This window comes from Lampetra planeri, chromosome 14 (assembly GCF_965212315.1).
Source record: "Lampetra planeri chromosome 14, kcLamPlan1.2.h2, whole genome shotgun sequence".
Lineage (NCBI taxonomy): Eukaryota > Metazoa > Chordata > Hyperoartia > Petromyzontiformes > Petromyzontidae > Lampetra > Lampetra planeri.
In genome coordinates, this window is record NC_136120.1 from 7579482 (window position 1) to 7603227 (window position 23746).

Here is a 23746-nt window from a genome sequence, read left to right on the forward strand (position 1 = left end):
CTCAACAGAGAATGTGCTCACTGGTTTCATTTCGGGCGTTTACACGGTTATATCGCTGCGTACTTACAGGACAATGCATCACTGTACAGTGTTGAAGTGTGTACATTTTAAAGAAGTTCTGAACTTGAACCTTATTGTTAAAAGTGCTCTACAATAAACATTAAGCGAATTAGCGTGTCAAATGTGCTTTCGTTTTACACCATTTGTAAAAAAAAATGGGGGTGGGCAAAGCAATGTTTTGTTTGCAAATTGAGCACATGGGCTTTTGTGCCCAACGTGATTGATCATTTATTTTTGGGGGTCGGATTACGCAAGTAAAATGTGCGCCGTGCACCCTCAGCCAATTCTTTACGTTGTCACGTGACTCAAACTTGCCACTTTCTTAATGCTTAAGTACTCTGGCTGTATCGGGTAGAGGATGGTCTATTTAACATATGCCATCTGAGCCAATGATACATTATGAGTCGTGCTAATTGTAACGGCATTTGCGAAAAATGTGTTTTAAAGTCAAAACCACTTTTAAAAATCGTATAGTGGACTCTCCCTTTAAGAGATGGGTCCTATTTAACATATGGGCCCTAGTTCGACACGACTTTTTATTCTAAATAACACCAACTACTGTAATCATTTGCATAGTTGTGGAGACTATAAAGAAAAACAATAGATAAACAACAAGTCTCCTTCAGACATTTGTCCCCACATATATATTACACAACTTGCAGGCCACACTGCCTTCTTGGAGTGCATTAGTTCAGCTCCATTGATTCGATGCAAGCAACCTTTGGACCAGTACAGTGTTTCATCAGCAGATTTAGTCACGTTTGAATCATTGCTGATTACTTGCCAGATGTGTTAGGCAATGACGTCCTCGCTTTAAGCTATGGTTGCTAGATCTTGGTATGAAACCTTTGCAGAGTTTGCTTGTACAGTTACAGAATAAATGCTGCTGAAATGATGTACAGTGGTACCCCGGAGATCGAACTTAATTCGTTCCAGAAGGCCATTCGAACACCGATTTGTTCGAACACCAAATTAATTGTCTCCATAATAATTCATGTAAATGACATTAATTGGTTCCAGACACAAGAAATATCTCATTATAAAGCATTTTGCATAAAATCATACAAAAAAACAAGAAACACAATAAATAGATGGAATAAATGAATAAATATATGGAATAAATGAAATAAAGTTGATGGCTTGAGTGGAAGGTGGTGAGGAGGAGGAGGTGGTGGTGTTATTGTTTGGAAGGGGAGTCCCTTTCCATAATAACGTCGGGTGAACTGCCCTTCTTGGGTTCTTTCTCTTTTGTGCCTCTTTTCTGCCACTAACTGTGAGTCACTTGAGCTCTTTCTGACTAAAAACTTATCTAAAGAGGTTTGTTTCTGCCTCCGTTTTAGGATGTTTCGAAAATGACACATTGCATTATCATTAAAAAGATTGCTCACTCGGTTGGCTACCGCCTTATCTGGGTGATAATTTTCTACAAAATTCTGCACCTCAACCCATTTTGCACACATTTATTTTATCACTAAAATAAAGGAAATTAACGAAAAACTTAAGGAACGATGTTTCGCGGGTAACTGCACTGGGTGAGAGCTACGTGTTAACAGAGCCTCTCACACGGTAAACCCTTTGACTGGGCAAGCGCCATGCACGCTGGCCATACGCGTCTCAGCCGTACAGGTTCTTTCAAGTCGCGACCTCCGAATTTCGTTCGGTTTCCGGGGCAAAAATATCATTCAAACACCGATTTGTTCGAGTTCTGGTGCGTTCGATCTCCGAGGTTCTATTGTACTCCCAGAAGGCCCGTGAGGCTGTTGGGATTTCCCTGAAAATAATTGTATATATGTTGATGTGGAGAGACAGATACGTGAAGGAAACATGCTTATCTTGTGACTCAAAGAGCACAGTGTCTGAAATGTATGTCTTCACTGCAGACAATAAAAATACAGTTAAAGCCACGTCAGTCTCTATTTAACAAGCAGTACTTCAAACCTCTTACGAATTTAATCACCTGCAATATATATTTGTTATGTATCTTTACAGGATTGTCCTGTGCATTGACAGTAAAACAATGCATTGTCATATTATTTGGGTCTATCGGTAAAGTCACGTAGATAGTTTCAAAGAAAATAACAAAAAAACGTCGACATTTTTGGTTATTTTCTTTGAACCTATCTACGTGACTTTACCTAAAGACCCAAAGAATATGAATCCCTGCAGTCACGAAAGTTTTAAGTCAAGATTGAATGCATTGTCAGTAAAAAAAGTTAAATTTGATAAAGCAGTTCCAAGTGATGGCCTTTAAGCAAAGTTAGCAAATGCAGTCCAACATTGCCATCTAGTGACGCATTTTCAATCGTGCCGAGGCTCACACAAAATCATGAAAAAATAACAATAGGCTTTACCCTTGATATGGCAATAAAACACGAAGATATTCAAACACCAACCATATAATCTTGGGTCTTCTACGTGACTTTACCTAAAGACTCAATAATTTTTATTCCTGCAGTCACGAAAGCTTTAAGTTAAGATTTAACCGAATATTGCAAGGCATCACGTCTGCATTTACCAGGCACTACTTGTAGCAAAAACATGCGAAAAAACATGATCTGATAAGTTTAACGCTGTTGCTTTCCCGGCCAATATTATGTACGCGTTTTGTTTTGGGTTATATCGCGTAAATATGAATGTCGTTAAACCCGCCACCACCCGACACAGCCAATACCGACTACAATCACCCAGGAATGTCTGTCCTTAACGATCGTGACGTCACTCCAAATCGACCAGCCCCCCTCATTAATAATCATGAGCAGGTGACGTCCTTCAAATGAGGTAATGAGACGTCGTGACTTGTGAGCCAATCAGATGCGAATACCAGAGGGGCGTGTTTAATGCAGTCATACCCATTACAATGGATATTACAGTATTTATTGGTGGGCTTATTCACAGTTAATCAACATACATAATGTATGCATATCATTCATGTGGACTATATTTGTGCATTCGGCCGTTTTGATCTGATAATATATGCATTGTCTTTGAAACTGGCCTACACCAGGGACAACCTTTTCCATGGCCTTGTCTCAACAGTACACTGAGCTAACAATTGCACCACAGCGGTATGTGGATTCCTTCTCTCAACTACCACTTCGTCACCTGTGCCTTTTGGGTGTGTACAATGCGAAAGAAATTCAACATGCTTGTGAAGTATTGGAAAATGACGGCAGGAAACTCCTTGACGGGAACACACTTCTTTTATTAAATCTTGACTTGTAACAATACAACGCGTGGCCTCTCTTCTTCACAATGCGCTTCCCTTGACTCTGGATTCTGTGCTGCCGGCTCTCTGTGCCTCGTGTAGACTCCGCGCCTCGGCTACACTCCTCTCTCGCCTCGTGTAGACTCTGCGCCTCTGCTACACTCTCCACTCGCCTCGTGTAGACTTTGCATCTCTCTCTCTGGCTACACCGTATGCATACTCGGCTCGTGTAGACCTTCCTCTCTCTCTGGCTACACCGTATGCATACTCGGCTCGTGTAGACCGTTCTCTCTCGCTGGCTACACACTATACATTACTCAGCTCGTGTAGACCGTTCTCTCTCGCTGGCTACACACTATACATTACTCAGCTCGTGTAGACCGTTCTCTCTCGCTGGCTACACACTATACATTACTCAGCTCGTGTAGACCGTTCTCTCTCGCTGGCTACACACTATACATTACTCAGCTCGTGTAGACCGTTCTCTCTCGCTGGCTACACACTATACATTACTCAGCTCGTGTAGACCGTTCTCTCTCGCTGGCTACACACTTATACCTTACTCTCCTCTACTCTCCATTACTCTCCATTACTCTCCTCTCCGGGCTCTATCTCTGCACCTTCGTCTTCCTTTCTTAGATGGTTCCACTTCTGCCCCTGCTCCTCTGTGCATCACCTTATATACCCCTTCTTCCCGGGAGACGGAGCGGATGCGGACCTCAACGTCGGCACCGCTCCTCAGTTACCCAATCCCCACGCGCTATCCCTACGATCCGGTTCCGCTCAGCGCGTGTTTCCACTCCCCGACCAATCACACCGCGCTGCTACCCGATCACTCCCTCTGGGCGCGTCACCGGCACACAGCCAATCAGCAGCACTACCCCCACCCGCGCACTGACGCCTGCTCCTCCCCGTCAGCGCGCGTCACCACACACACACCCGTACATACGCGCTGGCACACGACATATACACCCAGCGCGTATCACCACTACATCACCCCCTCCCACATAGCTCGCAGCCGGCCCGGCTGCTAACAACAACCAACCGCGACGATAAAACGACAACCAACAAAAAAAAACCCCGTAACCCCCCGAGTGTGCCCCGTAACATAACACAACAACAACAAGAATAACTATGTACAGATTGACAATGAACCCGAAAAGTCAACAATAACACGATACGAGCAAATTCGAAACGAACGCGCCCCACGTCCCTGCGACTACACGCAGTGACGAGGCGCTCCAACTGCCCCGACTCCTCACGAGGCAGGTCATGCAAAGTAGCACGACCTGGCGCGAGTCCGTCTGGCTGGTCCATCGTATGGGGCGGGACACTGACGACCGTCCGGCGGTTCCGGCTGCTCCAGACGGCGCGGAACGGGCCTGAAAGGGCCGGCCCCGCCGCGGAGATCCGGCCGCCGGTGATCGGCAGCTGTCAGTTCCGAGACACCTGGGAGCAGATCAGGCGAAAATACGTGTGGATCAGGCAGAGACATTTCCCCCTCTGGGTCGCCGGTCACGTCACACGCCCGGCCATCACGACACAAGGGGAGGCCATATGGAGGCGAGAACGGTTTCACTCGGGAGGGGTGAACGTACCACCGGCGCTTTCCCCACTTTATCTGAACGCACTGGGGCCGTGCAACGCGCACGACCTCCACGGGTCCCCTCCACGGTCTCAACAATTTAGGCGACGTAGCCAAGGGTGCCTGAGGGCAATGCAGCCAGGCCCTGTCACCTGGTTTCCATTCGTGCATGGACACCTTCCGTGCCCGCAACCGTTCATTAGCAATTTGGCGAGCCCGCGAATTAAGCCGCGCGGCCTCCCTCGCCTCTGTCAGCTTGTGAATATTAAACTTAATATGTTCTGCCAAATTAGAATTAGTTCGTGGAGCGGACAGGCCAAGTTGCGTTTCTATTGGCGGGTCAGCTTCCCGACCGTACATCAAATAGAATGGGGAAAACCCCGTAGCTGCATGGGGGGCCATTCTATACGCGGCAAGGACTCCCGGGACCTGCAGGTCCCAATCTACATGTGCCTCGCACACCTGCTGGCACAGCATGGAAGTCAAGGTTTTGTGGAGTCTCTCCACCATCCCGTCAGTCTGCGGGTGGTACGGGGAGGTACGCACCTTCTTGGTACCCAACAGATCGCACACCTCTTGCAACAATTTACTCGAAAAATTTTTACCTTGGTCGGTCAGCAGGCGTTCGGGAGCCCCCTTGTCCAGGACATAGCCCTGGACGAAGGCATCCGTCACAGCCGCTGCCGACTGGTTAGCGAGAGGCCACGCCATAGGCCATCGGGTAAAGTATTCGACCCCCACTAACAAATATTTATTCCCTCTCGGCGTGACTGGGAAGGGCCCCAAAATATCGAGTGCAACGAGCTCGTTGGTACGCGAGACCTGAATAGATTGCAGCGGTGGATTAGCTGCCACGGCCGGTGGTTTACGCCTGGCGCACTCAACGCACCCCTTCAGAATATGCACCACATCACTTCCCATTCCCGGCCAGTAATAGTCACGCTGAAGCAGGGCAAGCGTCTTGTTAACTCCCAAGTGCAAGAGGCGTTCATGTGCCGCCAAGACAACCCTCCCCCATTAGCGGCGTAAAATGGCACATCCACTGGAAGCAGCGGACGACATTGGACCGGAAGAATATTATAAATGAGGTCCGATATAATAGTTGCCGATGCCCCCGTGTCCACTAACACCCTAATCTCAACCCCATCAATAGATCCCGTAACAACGGACGAACCCGCCGAAGCAGCCACAATTCTATGCCCCAATTCCGCCCATTCAATGTCTCCCTGGTCCCGGCCGAACCCCCCTCGCCGAACCGAATCCCCGAACCTTAACCGGCCCTCCTCCGCCGCAACGCGGCGTCCCATGTGTGCCGAATAAACAGGCCGAGCGTGTGAGGTGCCGCGACTTGCCGGGGATTGTAGAGATGACTTGGGCTCTCGGTCGTCGTCCAGCCGAGCTCCCATGGCGCGCTGCCGCGGAGCGCGGCACCCGGACGCCACGTGGCCCCGGAGGCCGCAGTTATAGCACGTGACGAGGGTCGGAGTAGATCTTGGTTGCTCCGACTTTCGGCCCGATCGCAGAGGCGACCGGGCCCCCGGCCTCCAGTCCCCTGGTCGTCCCGTGGCGAACGCCTCCTCCCGTGGGCTGACGACTTGGGGTTCGGCGACCACCAAACCCGGGGCTGCGACGACAGCAGCGTTGCAACCAACGCCTTGCTTCCGTTGTAGGGCCTCGTGCGCTTGAATACTCGTGGCGACTCTCAAAGAAGAAATATCAATCTCGTCAGCTGTGTTGATAGGGACCCCCAGGTCCTGCGCCAACTTGAGCAGCTGCTCCAAAACCATCGCGTCTTGGCCCTCCTCGTCCATCCGAGGGAACGCAGCATCAGCAAGAGCCAGCAACGCCGTGCGATAGGCCAGCGCGGTCTCCGTGGCCGCTTTCCGTCTTGCGTAGAACTGATGGCGGCACGTAGAGGGAGGCCCGTAGACCCTGGCCAACAAACCCAGCGCATCCTTCAGCGTGGAGCGGTCCGACTTCCGTGCAGCCCTGAAGGCCGCGAGCGCATCGTCGTCCAGCATGGCGGGCAATGCCCGCAGCGCCGTAGCATCGGACCACGCTGACATCTCTTGATGCGCCAAAAACCTTCGCTGAAATTGGCCCCAGTCTCCGCCTTCCGCCTTGAAGGCTGACAACGTGGGCAGGCGCTGCTGAAAAATGAAGTCATCCGCCTCGTGGTTCCTCTCCGCCTGTCCGTCGGTGTCTAAGATGGCGGCTCCAGCAGCAGACGTAAGATGGCGGACCCCCTCGCGCGCTGATGACGTCGATGCGCGCGCTTGGGAACCCACCACCACGTGGCGCTCGCCGTTCCCGCCAAAAGTAGGCCCAGGCGCAATGGCGGAAATCCCCCATTCGTTTTGGCGGGAATCTGCGGGGCGACCTTGTAAAATGTCCCCCACCGTCCCCGCTCCTCCCGACGAGCTGATCTCCGCCAAGATGGACGCGGCGGCGAGCAGCAGCTCCGCCAGTCGGGAGTGCGCCTCACGAAGCCCGGCGTCTGTCCCCGGTCGCTCGGCCGGCACCGTCGACGGACCCTGCAGCGTGGGCAAGTCCTCTTCCTCACCCCCCGCCACCAGCGGCCCCGAGTCGTCCAGGTCTTCCTCGCGGTCAATCCCGTGGGTCCTACGGGTCTTCCTCGTCTCCATACTTGGAAGCCCGTTTCACTTCTGACGCCAGATGAAGTATTGGAAAATTACGGCAGGAAACTCCTTGACGGGAACACACTTCTTTTATTAAATCTTGACTTGTAACAATACAACGCGTGGCCTCTCTTCTTCACAATGCGCTTCCCTTGACTCTGGATTCTGTGCTGCCGGCTCTCTGTGCCTCGTGTAGACTCCGCGCCTCGGCTACACTCCTCTCTCGCCTCGTGTAGACTCTGCGCCTCTGCTACACTCTCCACTCGCCTCGTGTAGACTTTGCATCTCTCTCTCTGGCTACACCGTATGCATACTCGGCTCGTGTAGACCTTCCTCTCTCTCTGGCTACACCGTATGCATACTCGGCTCGTGTAGACCGTTCTCTCTCGCTGGCTACACACTATACATTACTCAGCTCGTGTAGACCGTTCTCTCTCGCTGGCTACACACTATACATTACTCAGCTCGTGTAGACCGTTCTCTCTCGCTGGCTACACACTATACATTACTCAGCTCGTGTAGACCGTTCTCTCTCGCTGGCTACACACTATACATTACTCAGCTCGTGTAGACCGTTCTCTCTCGCTGGCTACACACTATACATTACTCAGCTCGTGTAGACCGTTCTCTCTCGCTGGCTACACACTTATACCTTACTCTCCTCTACTCTCCATTACTCTCCATTACTCTCCTCTCCGGGCTCTATCTCTGCACCTTCGTCTTCCTTTCTTAGATGGTTCCACTTCTGCCCCTGCTCCTCTGTGCATCACCTTATATACCCCTTCTTCCCGGGAGACGGAGCGGATGCGGACCTCAACGTCGGCACCGCTCCTCAGTTACCCAATCCCCACGCGCTATCCCTACGATCCGGTTCCGCTCAGCGCGTGTTTCCACTCCCCGACCAATCACACCGCGCTGCTACCCGATCACTCCCTCTGGGCGCGTCACCGGCACACAGCCAATCAGCAGCACTACCCCCACCCGCGCACTGACGCCTGCTCCTCCCCGTCAGCGCGCGTCACCACACACACACCCGTACATACGCGCTGGCACACGACATATACACCCAGCGCGTATCACCACTACACTTGTATAAAAGAAGTGCCTGCATTCAATTTCCCACTCGGGTGCATTTCTAAGTGGATTAAGTCACAATATGCTGTATAACTTTATAATGCACATACGCACATCAATTGTGTTTATTATAATGGTCAGGGATATCATCTTACACTTCCTAGTGTTGCCCAGCACATTACATTTCCTAAAATTGATGCGCATAGAGCTGTACTGCATGCTTGGCTCATGCATGTGACATGCGACATTTTAACACATGCAGCTTAGCTTTTTTTAAACTTACATGTTTTATGTCTAGGCAGTCTCTTCAGTTTACTCTAAATTCTGGCTTTGCGAGGTTTTACTGTCAGTGAAGAAAATGGATCACTCTGCTCATGAGCATTTGCTCTCATTTATGTCCGTGGCCCTGAGCCAGTGGTGGAAACTCCACATTCCCTTTGCGGAGGTCAATCTCTGCATAGGACAACCGCCGATCCCTGAAGGATGATTATTTGAGTTTATCCTGACACAGTAACATGTTCTACTCATAACCTTCCAATGTGCAGTGGTGGCTCTATCCAGTGCCAAAGGTGGACAAGATAGCACACTATTATTACATGAACAATGTACAATTATTTAATCTTGTTAAACTTGGCTGTGAGGAATATTGGCTTCAAGGTCACGCTGAGCAGGTGTAGACGATCCCAAGGTGCCTGTCGAAATTTAAACACCCCCACCAAGAGTGGTGAGCTCCACTGTTAATCACAAACACGTGTGCGTCCTCGCACAGGGTGTTGCAGGCCGTACAGGTGTGGGGCCGTGATTGTGGAATGTTTCAACCCTCTAGTGGGGGAAGTTGTACCTCTGAACACCTCACGTGGGTGAATGGCTTCTGTCAATTTTAATTAAAAAATATATATGTCATTTGTATACAAAGGTGAGACAAAAAGTGGGCATGAAAAATGTATCCAAACTTTATAATTGGTATGGAATTTTAAAATGAAGCGGCCACTGAGATCATAGCTCTTGGCTGGATGGTGCAGTGACAGAGTGGTTCACTCGCCATCGGAGAGTTCGTTGCGCTTTCAAATATCAGATAGGGCTCCGACAGCTCCTCATCGCAAAATCAATCAATTGGAAATGGGAAGGCTACATCATGATAACAACTGACGAGAGATGAGAGGCAAAATTAACTACTGAGTGCACACAGAGAGAAGACAAGAGAAAGTGAGAAAGGCAGCGGAAGAGATGACGAAATCGCAGAATCCGGAGGCCTACTGCCGGACAAGAACAACTCAGGAAAGGGAGGAATGGAAGACATTGGGGGAGGCTTTTGCCCAGCAGTGGGAAGTTACCGGCTGACAGCAACCACAACACATTATCCACATTCATTGAATATGACTTTTTATGGGAAGCCAAAATTTGTTGTCATATGGAGAGGCTAGCCTCTACCACAGGGATGTGGAATTTATATCACTGACTCAGAGCCACCAATGAGAGATTAATACAACTTAAGCATGGAGAGTTTGTTTTACTTTTTTCAACATTAATGCGAGAATTAAGCAGTGGATACTTGAACTTATTTAACATGAACATTCAACTCCCATTGAGAGAGGCATGACTAAAATATAATTCAGAATTAGATAGGTAGATGGAGTGGAGATTTTATAGGACTTTGCTTCGTAAATTATGACCACAATTGATTTCGTATCAGCTTAGATGAGTTAATGACCTTTAATGGTCTGTGAAAATCAACGGTGGCCAAATCACCGAGCATTGATCCATTCTGGTGGATCTGAACGTGCTCCTCCACGATCCACAAGAAAGTGATGACCAACAACTAACCGGATGGATTTAACCCTCTAATATAGTATAGACACAAGGTGGTAGGGCCATTTATTTATAAAAACATTTATTTTTGCAATCCATGACATTTTCATCGGGGATTTCGATTGCCATCAGCCTTGACGAGAATTGTTGTTTGCGCATGTCTGTTCTGATTTGTCCTGAGATCCAAAAAATATTTTGTGAGCCACGTATCGGCCATCGCTGTTGTAAATAAAAGTAACTGTCTATGACCAAATCACCCGACTGTGAGTGAATTTATTAGATCTCAGCAGCTAAGCAGGTTTGAGCCTAGATAGCGCGTGGATTTGCGACCACATTTCAACACATCTCTGCGGAGGGAGCTGGTAGGAACGTTGGGTTGCTCGGTCAATGGCCAGGGTCAACGGCGGCGTGGTGTATTCCGCAAATATGGCCGACTGTGAGGGAGGGCACAAGCCGGCGTGAGTAGGTTAAACGTTGAGTTTTATAAGGGTACCACGGGGTGACCAGCCCCTCCCCACCCAGCCCCACCCCCCACCCAGCCCCACCCTCCCCATCCAGCCCCTCCCCACCCTCCCCTCTCCACCCAGCCCCACCCCTCCCATTTTTGGATGCACGACGGACGGACACAATAATCCCCTGTGGGCTGGTGTAACCAGGAGGTTCCTACCAGTATAAAACAGATGTCAGCTGCTGCTGTTTGGGGCTACGTGCTCGGCAGGGGGCAGTGCAACAAAATCGATTCATCTGTACAAAGGAAAGGCAAATAACCCCCGTGTAGCCTTCACAAACTGTTGAGCCAAGTGCTGTTAGCGAGCACCTATGAAGGCGTGCACGGCACACGAGGGGGTGGGTGGGTGGCCAGCACAACACCCGACCGCCGTTGTCTCCCCAGTGGCGATGTTTAAACACCGCACAAGGGGCCGTCCATAAATGACGTCACACACCTTTTTTGCGACACTGTGTGACGAAGGGAGGGGGGGGTCAAAAATCGTCCAAAATCGCGTGACGCCATTTATGGACGGCTCCAAGGTACTTACTTTAGGCTGAGTCGACCTAGGGCTAGTCCAGGACCGATTAAGAAAATCGTCAATGGTGTTGGCCGTGAGCGGGAATCGAAGTTTGTAGCTCCCGTTGAACGGTACAATACTCCCAAACCCACTACACTCTTCTTGTTTAAAACAACCTACACTGAGCAGCTTGGTGAGGTTGTTCTACGTTCAAATAACTCCGTGGCGCTGGGAGATGCTCATCCAGCAGTGGATGGACATGGTATCTGTATGAATGCTGTTGCTCAGAAATCGCGCTGGTTGTGGAATTGAGCAGCGTCAACTGGGTCAGAGGGAGAAGGTTCGTCTATCGATCTCGGTGAGGGTCACGGCGGCAGCGTGTTGGGTAGGGCGGTCCACACCTCCCTTTCGCATTACATTATACACTACTATACAATACATTATACACTACTATACAATACATTATACACTACTATACACTACATTATACACTACTATACAATACATTATACACTACTATACATTACATTATACACTACTATACAATACATTATACACACCTTTACAATACATGATACACTACTATACAATACATTATACACTACTATACAATACATTACACACTACTATACAATACATTATACACTCCTATACACTACATTATACACTCTTATACACTACATTATACACTACTTTACATTACATTATACACTACTATACATTACATTATACACTACTATACATTACAACTAGCCTTTTGCCCGTCCAAGCACGGGTGTATTGCAGTAAATCTGAAACTTGCAAGCGAAAAGCAGATCGCGACGTGATATATTCATTGCATCAATTCGTGTGCAATTTGTAAGGCCGCAGTGACACAGACTTTTTTCATTTTAAGGTTATAATCCCTTGTTCATCATGACGTCCTTTTAACTTCGATGTCTCAACAGCGTTACGGAGATCGCGTGACGTGAGGGTTCTGCCTTTGTAGTGAGGGTTGAAAGTTGACGCTGAGGAGGGGGGAGGAGGCGCCTCGCCCCCCATGTGGAGTCACGTCAGCCGCTAATTATTATTAATGAGTGGGGGTTGTCCATTTGGAGGACGTCACCTGCTCATGATTATCAATGAGCGGGGGGCTGGCCGACGTAGAGTGACGTCACGCGCGGGACACACAGACATTCTTGGCTCATTATAGTAGTAAACTATACACTACTACACACTACACTACTATACACAGACTCTCGCTCTCCCTGGGGAATTCCCAGGCGTTCTCAGGCCAGCCGAGCGATATCGTCCCGCCAGCCGGCCCCGGGGTCTTTGCCCATACTTAGAAGGTTGCCCTTTAATATCCCAGTCAGAGGAACTTGATAAGGAGTTACATTAGTTTATGGGATGTCAGCAATGGTGCTGTGGAAACATCATCCTCTGCCATGGTAATGTGGATTGCCTGCCACTGATTCATGCCATCGATGGTTGTTAGTGCAAGGATACGCTTTGTCTTCACTCTTGGCTCTTTGAAAGTATTTTAATTGTGATATATTTAGAAAATAATCAGCTTTGCGACTTTAAAAGTATGCCATCGTTGCAATGTGTAGGTAGTCAAATGCATTTAAAACGAAACAACAAGTTAAAGGTATTCTATCCACATACACCTCTTGATAATGGCTTACCCTTTCATATTTATATTGCCAAATATATATCAGCTTGACCAATAAATGAAGACATTGCTGTATTTGTATCTCACAATAAGCAGTTTCACGGAGAATGAAACCTTGAGGTTGACTTCAAAGACATACTTCAAGTGGCCTCTTTTTCGCACAAGTTGGGAAATCTCCACATGCCCTGAAATGAGTGTTCGTTGCATGATAAACTGATATTGATAGTCCTCAGTGCAAAAATATTTGAGATTTAAAGACAAAGCACAATTTATGTGGTGGGATGTTGTGTGTGCACTCATTATTGAAAGGGCTAAATTATTAAATCATGACACGAGCATTTGAATCCCTGGGTCTTAGCCCCTGAACGACCCCTAACACCACTCATGCCCATTCCCACTAGTACATACCATTCTGACTTTCTGAATGTTCCGTTCTGCCTTACAAAAGCGAAGGTTTTTTTAAAATTAATTTATTTAATTTCCAAGCCCATTCATGATCTATCAGTCAACGAATTTCCACTTAATAACAGGAGTGCTGACACCGACAATGCTGTGCTTTTTTGTGCTTGACCATCGTGAGATTGAGTTTAAAAAATGCACTTACAAAATTCTGTAAATGCATTTATACTTAATTCAATCTCTGTTTAAGTTTTCCTATTCCTTTGGCCACTCAAAGTGGGAAACTCGAGAAAGCGTGAAATTACTTCTGGTCTGAGAAATGTATTAAATATGCCATCGCCTTTTTTGTTGTTGACCCTGTTTGTATGCACTTAGACCAAGGGTTGGCAACCTTCGGCTCTGGAGCCGCGTGCGACTCTTTCAGAACTGTTTCGTGGCGTTATTTATGTATTTATAAACACCGTCTCGTATTCGCGTGTATTGTAGCTCTTCAAATATTCAGTTTTTTTTTACCGAATTCGAAAAAAAATATCTTTTTCTTATTCTTGATTCTTTCGATTTCACACCTGATGATGATTGCTTGTGTTGCAGTCGAAACGTCGTGAGAATTTTTATTGTTATATATATTTATTATTTCATTATTTCCCTTCTACGTGACTTTACCGAAAGAACCAAACATATGAATCCCTGCAGTCACGAAAGCTTTAAATCAACATTTATCTTCTTGTTTTGGTTGTCGACCCCTGACTTCGACCATCGCCTCCTGCATGTCAGACGACTCCCTGGGAGATCTCTCATTTGCCTTTTTTCTCCTACTTTGCAATCTTTATTTATAGTTTTGCAGCCAACACTTGGCACGGCAGTTGCAGAAATATTTGGCGATATTGCGTTTTTGTTGTTTTGGATTTTGTTTTCTGTTGGGGAATATTTGGGCAGCAGTACAGAGTGTAAGATGAGATGGGGAAGCAGGCATTGAGATCTTAAATCTTGAACGTGATAAACGTACGGTAGTTTTTTGTGTTGCTCACTTCTTGCTCATTATTATTATTTTAAACAAACGGTGGAATGAATATTTCCATTGCGCTGCCAAAGTCAGACTCCACTCATATGAGCGTAGGCCTTACCTGGTAAAATAAGAAAAATTGTAAAAACAAACATATGTTTAAGTTAATGTTAATTTACGATCCTGAGCCAATAGTGGAAATTTCACATGTCTTTTGTGGTGGGCAGTCAATCAATGCAAATAATACCGAAATAGTATCACTTTTATTGACCCATGAGGCATGATAGGCTGAGTTGACCCTTGCACGTCAGTTGAATTCACAATATTCTTATTGTGAGGACATCTCTGCCACAGTGGAATTGTATTATAAATTGTTATGTTGGCTGGCTAACCAATTAGTTATTGTACCATTAATACTCATATTGTGCAAATTGGCATAATTTAAATTGAATTCAAAGAACTTGATACTCTTTGCTAGCTATGATGTGGGCTGATTTATAAAAAACTGTTGTACCCACATTCACGGTGCTCTGGTTAGAGCTTTTGACTCACAATTTAAAGGGTGAACATTCAAATCCCATGTGAAAGTCAATGTAGCCATTACTCCTCCTGTGTCTTATAATGAGTACTATTTTTTGTAAAAACAAGAATCATGATTATCCTTGTAAAGATTGATCAATATATTGATTAAAATACATTTCCATGCTCATGATACATGCATTGTATCGTGTGCCTGTAAGAATCGTGTGGAGTATTTCCAACAAATAAAGTATTTTAGGTGGTTAGTTGACGGAAACCCTGCAAATTCATTGACATATTTCAGACAATGGCAAAAAAATAACAAAAATCTATAGCTGAGTTGTAATTAAATCGTGACGAATCGAATTGTGACAAGGAGAATTGTAACACGCCTAGTGGTTGTCCTCTGAAGGGACTTGCATTAACATGGAAATGTGGAATGAAGCTGCAAGCTCAGGACTGCTAACAGAGATGAGCACTACCCAACACCCATTGAGCAGAGAGACACTCTGACTCTACGTCGATGCTGTCAGCTCATGTGTTTTGAGGTAATCGGCTTTCCCTGGCAGAGATTTTTCGTCAATCCCAACACATAAACACCTCTCTTCCATTCTAGATTTGAAGCTTTCGTGACTGCAAGGACTCATACACTTAGTTTTTTCGGTAAAGTCACGTAGGTAAAAAATGAAATTTAAATTAATAAAAGTAAAAGAATAAAAATCACGACGTTTCGGAGGCAACACAAGCTTCCGTCTTCAGGTGAAACCGTCACTTGATACAGAGATTTGCTGTGACGGTTTCACCTGAAGACGGAAGCTTGTGTTGCCTCCGAAACGTCGTGATTTTTATTCTTTTTCTTTTATTAATTTTAATTTCATTTTTTACCTACGTGACTTTTACCTAAAAATCTAAGAGTACCTCTCTTACACCGCACTGCTGAGCCAGGCCGTGAGTTTGCCGAGCCATCCTGGTGCAGCTCAGGGGGCGCCGGGTTATTTTTCCACTGCAGAACCTAAGCCACGCCACTGATGTCACACCCAAGGATGGAGTATATTAACCACTTCTTTAGAACTACTTTTTGTGATAAGTTTGTTGTCCTTCACCCGAACCTGTGATTAGCACAGTTGGCTACGTACGGTGCGAAATAAGTTGAACATACATACATGTCCCTGGCTCTGCATGGCCCCAAGGCAGATTCAAATGCCTCGTCATGCCAGAGTTTCATGATGTTGTTCTGGCTTCGCTTGGCAAATAGCGAGTGGAAAACCACCCCTTTAGGCGAGGGCTCCGCACTGGCGTGGTTCAGGTGTGCTTGTGGAAAACGGGTACAAGGGATGGACGTGGCCCCCGTTCGGATTTGATGCCGTGAATAGTGAGCGCGTTCACGGTGAAGCTGCTGGACCGAGCATCCTTAGACAGCAGGGGCTCAGCAACCTGCGACTCTTTAAGGCAGGGGTGGGGAACATTTTTTCTGCCAAGGTCCATTTGGATATTTATATCATCATTCGCGGGCCATACAAAATCATCAACTTAAAAATTAGCCCTTTGTTATATTTGGTCAAACATTTAATTAACTCACCCCTAATGCGATGGCTGGAACTGTTTCTCTTTGGCGAGGCGTGCGACGTTAGCTGGTATTGATGATGTTGCTACTCGCAACTGCTTTTCCATGTTTGCTCCTAGATTTATTGAATTTCGAGTCCCGCCTGCGGTTGCCTTGGCAGGGCCAGACCAAATGATTTTGCGGGCCTAGTACGGCCCGTGGGCCGGACGTTCCCCGCCCCTGCTTTAAGGACTGCTTAGTGAAGTTATTCACATGCATTGGGGCTCTCGAAATACCGATTTGTTTTCTTTCACCGAATTCGAAAAAAAAAATGTCCTTTTGTTATCTTAGTTGCCGACCCCCTGTAAGGAAGAGCCGTTCCGTTGAGCGCAACCGCTGGGCGTAGCTGCCGGACTGGGGCATCCGAAAGCGTGCATCAGCCGGCGGTTTCAGTGGGGAGCCTCAAGCCTCTGATTGAGCAAACCGTGGAGAGCTGAGGACAAGTGGCAGGACTGGGACTGAACATCGGCCAAGGCGTTTGTTAACACACTGGGCCCTAATTGCCGACGTGGTCTCATTGGCCCCCTATCATTTCGGGCTGGGTCCCAAAAAAAACCTAAAAACAAATGGGGCCGTTGAGTAGGAATCTTTGCGGATGCCGAATATGTTGGGGACCTAACGCCAACGGAGAGCGTAAATAAGCAATGAAGCGTACACATTAGGAGTAATAGAATATTTTAACAACAGTAAAATATACATTTGTTTACTCCGATCACATTTGCAATTTCCTCGCGCAGACCGGCCCACCGGGCATTTGGCGTGTGGACTGCTGCCCTGTGGCCATTCCGGGCCTGCCTGAGAATATTTTGCAACAAGTCCAGAGAGCAGCAGCCAAACAATCGCACACACAATAAGCGTGCAACACACTCACAACCGCAATGATTTGGACACGCACGCGCACACGCACGAACACATGTAGCATGACCGTGGAGACAGAAAATCCCCTGATCCATCCCTAGAAATGTTGGGCTAAGTGCGTTTACGAGTGCCAATGTAAGCTGGTGGAGTGACGTCACGCACCTGGGGGGGGGGGTTGAGAAATGTGACGTCACATAAAAATGCGCAACTTTAAATAAATATAGACAACACGTTCTACTTAATTAAATAGACTTTCTCTCCTACAACATCAGAATGCAGCGCCACACTAAATACGCACTACAATGACAATAGTTTTAAGCGATTTGAAGCATGTTTAATATATATATTTTGGGGGGGCAGAGCTTTGTGACGTCATATTTGAGGGAGGGTCTGACTTTTTGTGACGCCGTGTGACGAAGGGGGGGGGGGGGTCAAAAATCGTCCAAAATCGCGTGACGTCATTTATGGACGACCTTTGTCTTCTTAGTGCTGATTGCACACAGTGGTAGGTGTTAATCACCTGGGGACGGCTTCGTAAATATGCAAATGCGATGTGCCACTGATGTAGAGTTTCCACCTTTTACGCAGACCAGAGCCGGGGCACATTCTCGAACAACCCAAGGTCTATGAGATCTCTTTTACCAGTGCAAAATATGGTAGTAGGTTTTTACCCTTTTAAACTGGTACAAAACTGACACCTTTATTCAAGGCATCATGTTTGCAATAACCACAACACAAGTAGTCAAAAAAGCAAACAAAAAGAAGCAACTCTGATAATGATAATAATATGCACTGTCCTTGAAGTTGACTGGTTCACACCCGAGACGGCTTTCTTTAGAGCCTAGTCCCCATTGGTTTTGGACCAGATGACAGCAGAAGGCGTAAAACTCAAACACAGTGCAATATCAGAGTCTTGAGAGCTCGGGGTAAGCATTTACACTATGAGATCTCTTTTACCAGTGGCAAAATATGGTAGTAGGTTTTTACCCTTTTAAACTGGTACAAAACTGACACCTTTATTCAAGGCATCATGTTTGCAATAACCACAACACAAGTAGTCAAAAAAGCAAACAAAAAGAAGCAACTGTGATAATGATAATAATATGCACTGTCCTTGAAGTTGATTGGTTCACACCCGAGACGGCTTTTTTTAGAGCCTAGTCCCCATTGGTGTTGGACCAGATGACACCAGAAGGCGTAAAACTCAAACACAGTGCAATATTAGAGTCTGGTAAAAGAGATCTCATAGTGTAAATGCTTACCCCGAGCTCTCAAGACTCTGATATTGCACTGTGTTTGAGTTTTACGCCTTCTGGTGTCATCTGGTCCAACACCAATGGGGACTAGGCTCTAAAGAATGCCGTCTCGGGTGTGAACCAATCAACTTCAAGGACTGCATATTATTATCATTATCAGAGTTGCTTCTTTTTGTTTGCTTTTTTGACTACTTGTGTTGTGGTTATTGCAAACATGATGCCTTGAATAAAGGTGTCAGTTTTGTACCAGTTTAAAAGGGTAAAAACCTACAACCCAAGGTCTTTCAAGAGTATGCTGTTATAAAGTGCAACACAATACCGCCAGTTCTTCAAATACATGCATTATTGTCACCGAACACAGATGCTAATTTATTAACTGTTCGGATCAATACCAATACAGGTGGAAACTCTACATTTATGTTATATGTGGTGAGGAAATGAGTGCAGGTTACACACATATGAAAAAAAGACAAAAAATCCCCCATATAGCCTGGACAGACTGTTGGAGAAAGTGCCGTTAGTGAGCGCCTATGAAGGCCGGCACCCCACACGAGGGTGTGGGTGGCCAACACCACACCCGACCACCTTTGTCTCCCCAGTGGTGATGTTTAAATACCACACCAGTACTCATTTAGGGCTGAGTCGATCTAGGGGATGCCGTTGACGGATTCAGATAATCGTTACTTTTGTTGGCCGTGAGCGGGATTCTAACTCGGGTAACTGGTTTGGCAGAGCAACGCGCTAACCGATACACTACGGCTCCCCACACGTGCATGCATCCACACGTAAACAAAGATCCCCTATTTAGCCTTATAGACCATGGTGCGATTGTTTTTATCAAGCACATATTAAGGCCAGAACAGGTCGTGAAGCAGGTACTGTGGCCAGAATCATACTCGGCGGGTTTTGTTTCCCCACTGCTGATGTTTATACATGGGCAACCTGACCCAGTGAAGGATCAGGATAGGTTCAGAAACCAATATCCCACTAATGTGCACAGCTTGCAAATTGAACCAGGGTCACTGAGATATTAGGGCAAGGCGCTAACCACCGTGCCACACATACAATGTGCACACACACACACGGTCACAAGAACACATGCAAACTTAAAAATTGGAAGCACTTGTCTAAGCACACTGCTGACCTTTCAGTAGCTGGCAACGATGGCACATTTGTCTGCAGAGTGAACCGCTACTCGGGGTCACGTTCGTTCAAGCGGGAACGGCGCAGCGTTACGTCAGCACGCTCACGGACACGGTTCACTGAGTGGAGAGGACACAGGGAAGAGCGAGAGAGAGAGAATGAAAGTTTGCCTAGGGCTGCACATAAGCACAGCCAAATGGTATAAAATGAAATGCCTGTTTTCGTGACCAGGTTAGGCGTGACACGGTGAGCATAGCGCTGTAAGTGTCACGAGTTGTCTTGTGGTGTATTAGGGCATGTTGAGTTAAACTCACTCCCGCACAACCGGTACGGTTGTAATTCTTTAGCGGTAGGAAAAAATATAATTCTAAACAAGACAGGGTGCCACATACTTTCTAAGGCTGTCGTCGTGAAGGTTTGCAGCTGTGGAGTTACGCAATATGAAATATGCTTTGGGCAGAGTTGAGCTGCCTGTGTTAAATGGGAAGGAACAAGCAAGTGGCTTCAATAATAAAATAATAATAACTACCAAGGACACCATATTTAAGCTACAATTGTATAATTCACTTCGGATATTTTGAAACTTTACTTTCAGCGGTGAATAAATGCACATTAAATTCTGCCCCTTTTATTAATCGGGGGAATAATAAAGGCACAGCTGCTGCTTCATTGGTGGGAATTACTTTAAATATCGCAAACAAGGGTTACATATTCTTTTTGGAAAATTTAAAATGTTAAAGTTAGACTGTAGCAGGTTTATGCTGCTGATATATGGAATAGTTCTGTTTTACAAGCCCCAGTTGGCTGGAACTGGTATGCATTTGGTAGTACAATCAGCCAATTCATTCATTTGAAAGTGGTTCAGTAAGAGAAAATACATCTGGCTGATGATGGATATTCATGAAATACAACTGCAGTATATTTCAGACGCGTATACATGCACTCTCCTACATTGCAGGATCATGAAAAATAGAGGCCTTCATCCAGCAGTGGATTGACCATGGTTGATGATGATTAAAAATCATACACAACGTCACTCCTTTAGCCTCACGATCTGTTGGGAGAAGTCCTTGTATCAAACATTGGAGGATTCTCTCTTCATATGCAAGTGTTTCTTCAGGTGCTCTGATGAAAAAAAAAGATTTGGCCAACACCGTTATCAGGACTAACCTGTAAAGGTCCTCACACTCGACGAGGATTTCCTGGTGTCATCTATACACCAGGAGTGGAAATTTCACATTGTTGTGGCATAGTCCAGTCTATTTGTAGAATGATTACTGTTGATTTCCTATAGAGTGGTACTTACGCATCAAAGACCAAGGGATGATGGGCTAAGTTAACTCCCCACGAGGCCTTGAGCTCACAAACCATCCAAAAGTGAGTCTCATTGTGAGTTCGGATTATCATCATCATCGTAGTCATGATCATGCCATCATCAGTAGCTCCTATGATATCCATTTCATTGGCCAACACGTGAATTCAGTTTTATGTTTTTGGCATCTAACAAGAATCATTTGAGGCTATCCCTCGCAATCGAGGATGATTGTCTTCCATCGAAAAGTTGGATTATCTGTGGGTCCGAAGATGGCTGAAGAGACCGATCTGTGATGGACAGATTGTGCCGCAGCTCGGGCACCGCGTGTCCAGAAGGAGTAGCGGGTAGAACTGCATCAGTAAGTCGGGCTGCCGCGTGTTGTATACGCCGTTCACGCTTTTGCTCTTCCTGTTTCTGCTATTGAGTTTAAAATATGTTTGGATCCTTGAAATAGAGTCTCTGTGTGTGTGTGTGTCTCCATCGCAGGTGATCCTGCACCAGAGTCTCCCATGAGTTGTTGTCGATGGAGCGCTTCTTCGTGTTGGCCTTGAGGACGACATCTGAGAAGCGCTTTCTCTGCCCGCCTTTTGAACGCACACCCCGACTCAGCTGGGAGTGAAATAGTTGCTCAAGAATAACACAACCTCGATGACAACACTTTTTTTATTTGTGGGTTCATTATGTATTGAGTATTATTCCGACCAAAATGTGTTGAATATTGGCAAATGTTATATTGTTGGAACCAGAATGATTGCCAATGGAAATGGACACTGAAAATGCTGAGTTGATTAATAGACTTAGAAGAAATAAAAATGCATGATATTGTGCCAGTTGAAAGATGACAAATAAGACCTTAATTTCGCACTTACACGTTAGTTTTCACGACGATTTCTGATTCTTAGATGAGCGTTTTTATAGTTGGCGTCACGTACACCATTCCTATATTTACCTTGCATAAACATTTCCCTTGTCCCCCCACCAAAACAAATCTTACATTAAGGTGTCATCACATGGGTGCGCGTGTGTGTGTTATCACTAACAGCACTTGCCCTTCTGCTTCGCAAAGCTAACAGGAACTATTTGTTTTGTTTTCACTCGCCCGTATTTTAACCCATTGCATCTCGATCCGTCCCGGTGGCTGTGGCAGGATTTCAGCCCACATCATCGCAGAGGGCGTCTAGCCTGACACAAATGCCCCGGGGGGCGGTGGGGGGGGCTCCGCCGTCACCTAAATGTTGCAAACGGTGGCTGTTAATCTTCCGCTCCGCGCGCTCCGCGTGTGCACGTTTTGCGCGTGCATGTGCACGCGTGTTGATGCACGTTTCCATGAGTGCCCCATTCGCAGGCGTAGTCGGGGGAGGGGGTGGTGGTGGGGGGGGACAGCGCGGCTGTTAAGCGGGCGGGCGTGAGATCAACCCTGGATCAGTGCCGCTGTTTTCACAGCTGCGGAAACCCGATGCTGAAGTTGCGGCGCTCTGCGACTGAGGTAAGACATTCGCGTTATAAGTTCCAGTGGCCGTGCTCAGCGATTATTAAAGGTCGACCTGGGACCCCCCCCCACCCGTCCCACTGGCTACTCCGAACCCAATGCGTCTGTTTTCAATTAGCAAACGATCTCAAGGAAGATGATGATGATGATTGTATACCACCTGCTGGCTCTCTCATTGTCCGGAGAGGAGTTTGGATGTGGTCTGTGGACTGCTTACAACGGCATGTCGAACACAGCGTCAAGTTAGAGTGGCAGTGAGAAATTATTCCACTTGCACAAAGAGAACAACTGCACAAAACGCGTCATTTGAAAGGTCCGTAATTCATTATTTGGTTGGGCCACGAAACGTTCTGGCCTTCCCCCACCCGATATTGGCGATCGCATTCAGTTGTAACCCGTACGAGCGCCAATTATTGTGTCAGCTCACCGGGAATTTAGCCATCAATTGCCAACCAAATTGATCAATGAAGTGGCCTTAAACCAAAAATCGATTATGAATGACAATATTGGTTGAAAAACCGAAGTTATTGTTTTCTGTTCTTGCTCGCTGTGTATTCATTTATGTTATTTTCAAGGACGTACATATATATATTTTTTATCAATAGTTAAATTACCAAACCTTTTCAGCCAAATCAAAAATTATTATTCAAACTAAAACGTACACTAAAGACACAGCTTGTCTCTCCATGATTAAATGAAGGGTAAGGCACTTAAAACCATTTGTGACCCTGAAACATTTTTGAAAATTCCACATCCCGATGATGGAGGCCAGATTTTCCGTAGGATAACCACGACCATCCTACTATGGCAGTCACATCTCTCCTGTTGATGTTCCTACGTAGACATTGTACATCGCTTAATATTACCAGCGCACAGCTGCAATGTATTTAATGCGTTCTACAGGAAACAATGTACATGCCCATAGTGCTGCTCTTATGATGTATGAGTTGAAACAACACGTGGCAGTTAAAACAATTGAGGGATTCCTTAAATCCCTCCCGCCTCTGTCTGCCCAGCAGTGTAAATGGGTTCAGCAGAGTCGATCGACAGGTCCCGGGTGTTGGGCTAACTTGTCGCTACTCACACATCTTCCAAAATGTCCGGTCCGCATGGAAGAGTAGGCCAAAT